The sequence below is a fragment of the Astatotilapia calliptera genome, chromosome 7 (genome assembly GCF_900246225.1).
Source record: "Astatotilapia calliptera chromosome 7, fAstCal1.2, whole genome shotgun sequence".
Taxonomy (NCBI): Eukaryota; Metazoa; Chordata; class Actinopteri; order Cichliformes; family Cichlidae; genus Astatotilapia; species Astatotilapia calliptera.
In genome coordinates, this window is record NC_039308.1 from 16,567,518 (window position 1) to 16,578,823 (window position 11,306).

Genomic DNA, 11,306 nt, shown 5'->3' on the forward strand with positions numbered 1-11,306 from the left:
TGTATTGAAACTTTGTATCCTCATATTGGGAAATGTTGACTTTATTGTGTTATGCTGTGAAAGAACCCGATGACTGCATATGTGGACCCCCATTACTTAGAGATGTGTGACTGCTATGGAACAAAGTAATAACTTCCTGCTCATAGAAGAAGCTTAGTATATATACTTATTAGGTTCAGCAAATCACAAATGGCTAGGAGAAATTAAAAATGGATTGCAAACAGGAGCTCGGGTTTAAGGATATTAAAAACAGGATTCAGTCTCTAGGAAAAATGGAAATAATGATTTTTAGTATATTTTGTATGTTTTCCTCTATTTGCATACCTAATGAAGGTAATTTTCAGCATTTAGATAACATATGCTCTAACTACAACTATAATTCAGTCTACATGCTATGATGGAACAAACCTATGTATTCTGTATGCTTTATATTTGACTTTACTGTTGAATGAGTACCACTAGATGGCACCCAGCGCACATTGGCAGTGAGCAGGTTGCCGTCACACACACAAAGATAGTACAGGTTTATTGGAACTCACCACCAATCAAAACACAAACACTGCACCAATTTGCACCTGCTGTGTGGCACAGTTAAATTAAATAAAACACAATGGAAAAAGAAAAACCCCCAAAACAAAATACAACAAAAAGGACAGTGGAAGTGTTTTTGGGAGAGGTTGATGTGACAGAACAGCTGTGAAGAATTGCACTTACACACTTAAAAGAAGCAAAGGATTCATTGGTGTTGTGACAGAGAAAAAGCTGCAAGTTAATGTGTGTTTTAATCATGTGATTCATATAATACTGTATGTACGTTTGACATTAGCCATTTACTATTAGCTTGTCACGTTATTGTCTTCCAAAAACCACTCCCACTGTGTTTTCCAAGTTGTTGTTTTTTGTGTGCTTTTGACGCATTTTTCATTTGCTGATGTTTTTTGAAAAAAAAAAATGCAGTGGATATGACCTTTCAGGGCCACTGTATTTTATGCTTCAGATTTGTTGAGTGAAATCCCATTTAATACTCTGTCTCTGTGCATTGCACTTGCACAGTTCTGAAATTTGCTTGTAAACTATATTTGCTAACAATAGCTGATAAGAACTCCAGCCTCTCATCTAAATATGGTAACTTGTAGCTCCCAAATACTAACACAGCATCCTCCAAAATGCTAAAGAAAAATGGAATTCCAAAATCACTGGGTGATGGCTCTGTCCATCTTTGATATATAGTCCAGATACCACAACAAGACTGATATCACCTTAAAAAATCTAAGTGTTTCACAAAATACTTTGGCAGTATACTTGCTCGTTTCCTCACACGGATTTCTTTTTCTCCTTTTCTTGTTCAATAGTGTTTAATATGTTGGGAGCGACTGTCTTAATCCTAGCTCACTGGGTTCATTGATTAAGTCATAAGTCAGTTGATATACAGCCAGTGCATGAGAAATACAGTATGAGAAAATATGGCGAAAGTTCACCCTCACGTTGGTTTGATTTGATTATCCTGATTTTGTTTCCAGTTTGTGGATGACAACAACACAACTCTCTGTTTTATTTTTCAAACAGAAGATCTTGCAGGTGTATAAATTCTTGCTGTACTGCACACCGAGAAGCTATGGGCAGACACAACACTTGTGGAGCACTGGAACACATAATACAACCAAAACCACTGTGCATCACTGGATACAGGAAACTCCCAACAACCTGCTGTTTTGAGCATCCTGGTGTCCAGCCCTCACAATATGATTTTCACATTTTGCCTATTTTTCTGCTTCCGGCACATTGAACTGTTCACTTCCTGCCTGTTTGGTCCAAGTCCTTGATAGGTAGGATATGAGCAGATAAACAATGTTATTCTTTCCACTTTCAGCAGCTTTAATGTTGTTGGAGAACTATTTGACCAGTCTAACTGATCAAACTGGAGCTAATTTTGACTTACTGGGCATTTTAGTGTCTAGTGGTGCAAATTCTTCTATAGCTGAATGAAAAAGAAAGTTAGTGTTAAAAAAGTTAGTTGGTAAAAAGAAAGCGAAAAATGAAGATTCAACAGCATCTTGAACCATCTTTAGCAGCAATAGCATGCAGTATTTGTTTTCTGTATGACTTTATGAGTATTTTTCATTATTGTGTAGAAATTTCAGTTCACGGAGGTGAAGGCATTCATTTAAATACAGCCGTCCTAAGGTTCCACCACAGCATTTCAATCAGATTGGAGTCTGGGGGATTGTAAGATCTTGATTCTTGTCTTTTTCAGCAATTCTGTTGCAGACAGTCTGATCTTGGAATGAGTTTCTGGGAATGTCCACTCCTGGGAAGATTGTGGTATTTGGGTTAACACACATCTGAATGCATCAAGCCAGCAAACTGCAAAAACCTTTGCTTTTACAGAGCTGCTCGTACTTATTGATGATGAATTAATCAAATAATTAGATTAGCAGTACCTGGCTGCTACTAACCTTCTTATTTTGTATGGAAGCAGTCGGGATATAATTAGTTTTATATCAAGGATAACACTGGTATCAGATTGCTGTAAGTCACATCATCTCAAAAGTGTAACAAAGTAATTGAGCTCAACTCAATCTGATGTAAATGAACTTGGCTTATTTATTTATTTGTAAAAAATACATTCAGAAAATATCACATGAATGACTTTATTCATATATTCATTTGTTCCCCATTTAAGTGGGCAGAGGTCCCTGTGTGGTGAATGGGGGACCTTAATCTAAGAGAATCTTAAAATTACATACAAAATGTAAATACTTAATTCCTATGGAGGCAGTAAGGATGTACTCTGTTTTTTCCACAGGACCACACAGAGTCCAGGGAGAAATTTCATTTTCACACGAGTGTATTTATTAAAGAAATTTCTCTAGCTGTTAGCTCTACCTGTTAAATAGAGCTGTAAAAACTTCATTTCGTGCAGTCAAAATCATCTGTCATATGCATCGCTGGCTATTCAGCCTGCTTTAATTAAATGTGATTTAAGCAGGCTGGGGAGTTATTTCTAAGAAGATAGACTATGGCATGTTGCTGCACTAAAATTATGATAACTGATTTGCAATTAAATACCGGAGAGAATGTTTTACAGCTCTAATGCATTTTTTTTTACATGCAATACAATAGGGATTTAAATCAAGATATAAATGAATTGATAAAGTAATTAAATGCATCTCATTTTGTTTTGTTTGAATAGAAACTGAAGTAACTGATGGAAGCTTTCGTGGTAAATGGAAGAAGAGTAACTGGAATAAAAATACATTCCCATCTTAAATGTAGTGTAGTAATAGGATGAATTACCATAAAATGGAAGTACAAATATTAAAAAGTCTGATGCGCTTCAGTAAATATCATTTATGTAAGTAAACATAATTTTCGTGTAAATACTTTTAATGGCCAGACCTCTCTCCCTGTCTTTACATAGGCTTTCCACTTGGGGGCAACAAACACTCACCTGCACGGGTTGGTTGGTTCAAGGACAAAACCGCTATTTAAAGGACAAAAAACTAAGGTAATTGATATCGTCATTAAATGTTACTGAAGTCTACTATTAGTTTCACTACACATCTAACAAATGGCTGGTAGACTTAAGAAGTGAAAGACTTTGTAAAAGCTTTGATTGCTGAGATTTCTTTTTTAGACCTGTCCTCTCACCTCCAGCAGTTTTATTCTTTATTTAGACACAGAGAGAGAACACTGAGGGAAAGAGACAAGAGTCTCCGACAGGTCCCGCTCCTGGGCCAGTTTCTAAACGTGTACTTCTATTTTTACACAATATCAAGCTCATGTTGCAATTTTAATATTCTCGAGGATGGAACAAACAGAGCAGTGGTACAGTTCTCAAGCTGTGGTCTGGCACTATTTATACCAGATATTGGTGTGTGTGAAACATCTGTTTATGTAGCCTACAGCTGCTTTTGTGAAACCCCAACACATTCTTATTCCCAAGGCATCACATAGTGATGCTTGTTCGGAAACCTTGGGTGTCAAATTTTAAAGCACTGGGAAACCCTGTAGCATAAAGGTAGCATTATGTTGCATTGTAAGCAGCTGTTTTTGACTGTTTTGCTTTTTTATCAATTAGCTCTGAGTACCTATTCTGCTTGTTTAGATTACTGATAAAAAAATGCATTATATTGCCACAAGTATTCACTCAAACATCCAAATCATTGAAATTGATATGTTTCAATCACTTACATGGTCACAGGTGTAAACAAAACAAAAAAACACAGAGGCATGCAGACTTCTTCTACAAGCATTTGTTTAAGAATGAGTCGTTCTCAAGAGCTCAGGGAATTACTTGCTATTAAATATTCCATAGTCAACTGCTAGTGCTATTTTAACAAAGTGGAAGTGATTGGGAACAACAGCAACTCGGGCACAAAGTGGTAGACCATGTAAAATCACAGAATGGGGTCTGTGGAAGCTGAGATTCATAGTTAGCAGAGGTTGCCAACTTTCTGCCAAGTCAATCTCTCCAGACCTACAAACTTCATGTCATCTTCACATTAGCTCAAGAACACAGCGTAGAGCTTCATGGAGCAGTTTTCCATGGCCAAGCAGCTGCATCCAAGACTTAACTTGCCATACTCAATGCAAAGTGTTGAATGCAGTGGTATAAGCACATTGCTACTGGACCATTGTTACGCCGGTTTATTGTCGGTTTATGTCCGACAATAATTTCACGGACCAGCCTTTAAGGTGTTGTAGATAAATACAACAAAATAAAACCAGTACCGGTACAAAAAAAAATTATTCACAACACAAGGGAAAAGAAATAACGCTCAAAACTCATAAAAATCCTGAAAACCATAAATTTCACAACCGAGCCTCAACCCGGTACCAAAACGACTCACGGACCGGCCCAGGGGTTGGGGACCACTGCTCTAGAGCACTAGAAATGTGTTTTCTTCAGTAACGAATCACGCCTCCCCGTCTGGCAATATGGGGAGGCAGTTGTGACTGTGGCCACGTCCACACTGATCTCTCTGTCTTGGCCTCCCGTCCACAGCGAAAATGCAGACTTTTGAAAACGATGACGCACGTTAGTCATATGATGCAGTCATGTGAACAATTAAACTAAGATAGCAGAGGGGATTATACAGCAGTTGTTTTGTTTGCTCTCAATTTTGACAGCCCCATTGAAGCTTAATATCAGTTTGTACATGCTCCAGATAGCTTTTCTTCAAATTCTCAATTGCTTTTGCAACTTAGTACTTTTGTGTTACTCGCAGCAACAACTCCACCTCATTGTTAGTCCATTTAGAAAGAGCCAGAAAGTGAATAAGCGGCAGACAGAAATGAGGCAGGTCGAATCTTCTTGCGTTTACTGCAGTACTGGAACGTGAGTGTTTTCGGCCGTTTCAATGTGGATGTGCAACTCTGTAAAAACGACTGAAAACGCTAGTGTGGACGCGGAGCGTTTTCAGACGAAAACGCCGTTTTCAAATCTATCCGGGCTAGTGTGGACGTAGTCTGTATTGTGCCAAGCGTAAAGTTTGGAGTAGGGGGATTATGGTGTGGGGTTGCTTTACAGGAGCTGGGCCCCCTTAGTTCTTAATACTTCAGCATACCAGGACATCCCCAAACTGACTTTACAAATATGCTTCTGGAAGAATGGTCAAGAATTCCCATAAATGCTCCTAAACCTTGTAGAAAGCCTTCCCAGAAGAGTTGAAGGTGTTATAGCTGCCATTAGATTAAACCCTGTGGATTAGGAATTGGATGTTACTGACGTTCTTATACAGACAAATGAGCAAATACAGTGTAGTTTGGGTTAATATACAGCCTTTTACACTGGTTTTCAAAACCACATGTTAGAACTAACATCTGATATCTGCAAGAGGCTGATAGCATATGGTGTTTATGTAAAGCCCTTACAGTGCTGCTTTATCAAAGCTGCCCGCACCTCAGTGATATACACTATGGTCCAGATTTACTAATGTGTTTACTAAAGCGCAAACTGGGCTTTGACTTCCAAAAAACCCCCAAAAACATGCTGTTGGTCTTTACAAAGAGAGCGCAGCGAGAAGTACAACAGCTTATCGCTTACTTGCCATAATATAACTGTGACTCGTAATTTGCTTTGCACTACGAAATTTGATCCTGGTCATTTAGCTCACTGGTCTGCCCACTCTTTATTCCTGACCCCCTCTCCATCTTACGTTCGCCATCACACTTTCGCCTCCTTTGTCCTTTCTCTCTGTGCCCCCCTCCCATCTTCCTTTCTACATCTTTTCACCTGTTTTCTTTTACAGCAACACTTAACCTCTTCACGACTCCAGATCATCACTTTGCCTTACTACCTAGCCTTTTATGTCTTTTCAGTCTTCACTTCCTATTGATACCTTTTCCATTTCACAGCCGGACCTTTTTTTGTACTGCCTTCTTCCTTGTGCTGCAGTTGCTTGTATGGTTAACACAGCAGCCACGAACTGATTCAGGTGAAGGCCGATTTCTTTCAAAATTCCCCTTACTTTTGACTTCAGGGCACAAAGAAGATGTTAAAGGAACCAAACAACAAAATGTCTTTGCTAATTCACATCGCTTTAAAGTAAACTAACATGATAAATAACAGATTGCAAGACCATGACCTGTGCATTATTAAATGGTTTATACATGAGACTGAACTCAGTTAAGTTGAATCTGCGAGTAAAACTGTGCCAGTATTGACCTCGTTGTGTTTGTGCTTTTCTTGAGCTTTTGCTTCTTTGTATTATATTCACACACTTTCAGAAATAAGAAATAAGGGTACAGTAAAAGCTCCTTTCTGTCCTTACAGGAAGATGAATGTATCCCCTGGGGCTATTAAATGACATAAAGGTAACTGTGTGTACTTTTTAGAGCGCCAAAACTGGCACATATATGTTCCCAAATAGTAAAATCTACACACTTTCACTGTCTCCTCTAGATTTTATGAATAATAACAAAAATATAATATAAATAAATGGGTTCCCCTACACTGTTTTGCACCCTTTTTTAAAGGTCAGTTTTTGTAGACCAGAATTTATATGGCACTTTTCTAGTCCTACTGATCGCTGAAAGCTTTAGACTGAAAGCGACATTTAAGCATGTATTCATAAAGTGCTTTTAATCTTTACACTTCTATCCCACATTTGGCTCACAGCCAATGCCAAATCACCAGCTAAGTCAGTGGTTCCGCGCACATGCACGCACGCACGCACGCACATGCACAAACACATCCTCCAATCACACACACCCATATGTTGCTCCATTGCGGTTTATTTCACATCTCAAACATTTAGTAAACAATTAAGCAAATACAAGTAATCTGCAATAAATTACAGGTAGTAAGGAAATAGACTACTAACTCTTTTAAGCAACGTCCGCACCTACACAGGTATTTTTGAAAACGCAGTTGTTTCATCCACACGTAAACGGCGTTTCGAATCACTGAAAACTGAGATTTTTTTAAAACTCATTTTTTTTGTTTACTTGTGGACACAGAGGTCAAAGGTATGTGCCTTTTTTCACGTCACGCTGTGCGCCACGTTATTGTTTACATGAGATGAATTGCAGAATGGCAGATAGTCAGATTAACAGTATTTTGTCTCTATCTTCAGGTTTTACAGGCTTACATATACACACGCAGTTACTGTCCCACTATTTAGAAAGGCAGAGGCGTCACAGTGTAATTATTTTACATGTAGTTGGATTTTTCCTGTGTAATAATATTCAACATTGCTATCAATACATTTTTCAAAAAAAAAAAGCCTCTCTGTGCAAAATGGGTTTAAAAACATAAACAGCTGTGGGATACTGTTTGTCCGTGATTTATTGTTGACTATTTTGAATGAAACGCTTGATTGTTCGATGATCACGCTTCAGAAGCTTTGCAATTTTGAGACTGCTGCATCCCTCTGCAAGATATCTCACTGTTTTTGACTTTTCTGAGCCTGTCAAGTCCTTCTTTTGACCCATTTTGCCAAAGGAAAGGACGTTGCCTAATAATTATGCACACCTGATATAGGGTGTTGATGTCATTAGACCACACCCCTTCTCATTACAGAGATGCACATCACCTAATATGCTTAATTGGTAGTAGGCTTTCGAGCCTATACAGCTTGGAGTAAGACAGCATGCATGAAGAGAATGATGTGGACAAAATCTCATTTGCCTAATAATTCTGCACTCCCTGTAATTCTGCAGGGGAGACCTACCTTTGCACTTGTGCAGGTGAAACCAAAGGGAAGATATGCTTCACCATATTTTCTAGTCTTTGGCTTAGAATGAAGTTGGTTTGGTAACATGTTCAGCAATGCTTCATCTCCTGCTTTGCGTTTGTGTGGGCGCCCCGTGGTTGCAGTGTACAAGCATTGTTTTGTTTTTTTTTCCCTTTTCATACCGCGCCCCCCCTGCAATGGCTCTGCGCCTCCCCTAGGGGGCAGGCCCCACACCTTGGGAAGGTCTAAGCTAAGTAAACACGCATGTGCTTGGACTTTGGGAGGAAGCTGAAGTTACCCAAGGAAACTCATACAGACACAGCAAGGACGTGGTTACTCTACATAAATAGGTTACAGCCATTCTTGGCTCAGGAGGTAGAGCAGTTTGCCCACAAATAAGTAGGTTTGTGGTCCTTCGTTGGCTACAGACTGTCCTTGGAAAAAATATTAAATATATAATAAATGTTTGTTTTTAAAAAACAAACAAACATATAAATGTTAATAATTACTGTGTATGGCCAATCTTAATTCACAGTTTCACCAAGATCGGCTCACCTGTTAAGGAGGAGACAGACAGACATATCTTTCTACAATTATAAGGCTGTTGTTGAAATTAAACCATATCAGCCTCGCTTCCCTAACTGTACCCATTTCTAATCTTTTCTAATCCCAATAAAAATGTTAAAATCGTCAGCTCTGCCACCTCCAGCTCAGCAAACCACACATTTTAGCCGGTCAGTCCTCTTCTCTCTAGAGCATACCTCCACCTCTTCAGGCTTGCTTGTTCCCTACGCTCACTACCAGAGATGGGCAGTAACGCGTTACTTGAAACGCGTTACTGTAATCTGATTACTTTTTTCAGGTAACGAGTAAAGTAAGGGATTACTACTGCAAAAACGGTAATTAGATTACCGTTACTTTCCCGTAGGAACGCTGCGTTACTAAAACCGTGATTTTTTTTGCGAGAATGTCTCATGACAGTGACGTAAGCGAGTGCGACCTTCGTGACAACAGCTGTGTGCAGATCAACAATGGATCATATATCGAGTGCGGGAGAGAGTATGAGCGTGCAGCGTTTAAAGCGTGGAAGTACTGACCTCATTTTGAGTTTGATTCCATAAAAAGTGACAAAAACATTAGTGTCCGTTGTATGTGGGAAGACAACATCTTTTCACAGCGAAAAAAACGAGTGCACTACCACGTAATGGGAAACTCACAGAGAAACTCGCGGATTCTTCCACTGACCGCTGCGGCACACCTGCACCAGGGTAAACCTCCGCCTACCACACTCCTGCTTTACAGGTGAAAATAGAGCAACAGGACCGCTAGTCTTTGATGTTATTTATTTTCTTCTGTGTTTTACTTGCATCTATTGGAAAGAGTGAGTGTAAACACACACACAAAAAAAATATTTTATGTGCTGGAATGTGCAGAAAATAGGTTTAAATGTTAAACAAATTTCTTCCAGTCAGAGAATGTTGCATTTAATTAAATTTTTGCTTGATGCATAAAGTTAAAAGATTAAAACTAATAAAACAAGTTTTAAAAAGAGACTTTTCCATTTGATTACATTTTGTATGATGGATTATGTAGAAAAAGTTGAATTGGGCTGAAAGATCTATCGCTTTATCACCTCTTCAGGTTGTAAATCGTGTTTTTAAAAAGTAAGTAACTTAGTAACTAAGTAATTAATTACTTTTGAAAATAAGTAATCAGTAAAGTAACAGGATTACTTTTTTGGGGGAAGTAATCGGTAATTAGTTACTGATTACTTTTTTCAAGTAACTTGACCAACACTGCTCACTACAGATCACACTGTCATCTATGAACATCTCATCGATGGAGACACCTGCCTGACCTCTGTCAGAGCTGATCCTTGATGTAGTCCCACCCCTACTTTGAACCCATCTGTCGCTCCTGTCTGTCCTCATACAGGCCCTTCATGACCCTCTTGTACTTCTCTCCCACTCCTGATTTCCTTATGCAGTACCACAGTTCCTTTCTTGGCACCCTATCATATACTTTCTTTAAACTGACAAAAACATGGTGAAGCTCCTTCTGACTTTCTGTACTTCTCCATCAACACTCTCATAGCAAACATCGCATCTGTAGTTACTACAGCTAGATCAAGCTATCCATGATCTTTAGAATCAGTACCAGTACACTTCTTCTCTCTTTGTCAGACATCCTTTCAGTCTCCAAAATTGTGGTAAACAATCTGGATAAAAAGTCCAGTGCCCTCTCGCCCAGACATCTCCATACCTCCACAAATATTGTCATGGTCCGCGGCCCGGCGTCTGAGGTGCTGATGGGATGCCCACTCCCGTGGGCGTGGCCGCTGACTCCACACCTGCATCCCATCCCAGGCGATCACCAGGTGGACCATTTAATCCTGCCCAGCCTGCTGCTCCACGCCAGTCCGTAATCGTCCTTCAGCGGTAACGCACACCTACGGGAAAGTCCTTAGGCAATCCTATCCGTGTGAACTAGTACTAACTCTGCCTTGTATACCCAGATCACTGCTCGGCGTGTTTTGAGTCACCAGCCTGTCCACCTGCCTGTCCAGAATTTGGATCACGATCAACCCCAGCCGCCTCGCCCTTTCTGGAGCTTCTCCCCACGGACCCTCACCCCTCCCTCCGGTTCCCTTGGCCCCGCTATCATCGTAAGACGCGTGCACTACCTCCCCTCGTATGCTGCCGGTTTACCCGCACCCCAATAATCCTTTTTTCTTTTTCTGTTTCAGCCTCCCACGGTCCTGCTCTCGGCGTTTCCTGCGCGATTCTTCTCCCGGTCCCTCGGTTTCTCTGGTTCCATGCGTTTTCTCCCTTCTACTCTCCCGGGACACTCTCAGTTATAATAAAGTTTATTTTTTCTCTCGTACCGCTGTGTGTGTGTTCTGCTCCTGGGTCCAGCTTGTGTGTTGAACTTCGGTTCTTGACAAATATGGCATATGGACCAAACACCTTTCCTTCTTCTTTACATGTCGCTAATCCTATGTTGACTTTTGAAATATATACATTTATATTTAAAGTAAAACTAAGCTTTTTTTGTGCTCATTGGATGTGTGTATTCCTTGTGAATTCTTAAACTCTAAGCACCTTTCCTATTAGGTTATCAGGCAGA

General features: G+C 39.8%; 1 long non-coding RNA gene across 1 annotated transcript; it reads left to right on the top strand.

Annotated features, from left to right (window-relative positions):
* The first annotated feature begins 10,467 nt into the window (after positions 1 to 10,467).
* LOC113025544 (uncharacterized) lies at positions 10,468 to 10,994 on the top strand. The gene is made up of 3 exons (XR_003272813.1): positions 10,468 to 10,618; positions 10,696 to 10,845; positions 10,927 to 10,994. It is a non-coding gene; the product is annotated as an uncharacterized LOC113025544 (long non-coding RNA).
* Positions 10,995 to 11,306: the final 312 nt, after the last annotated feature.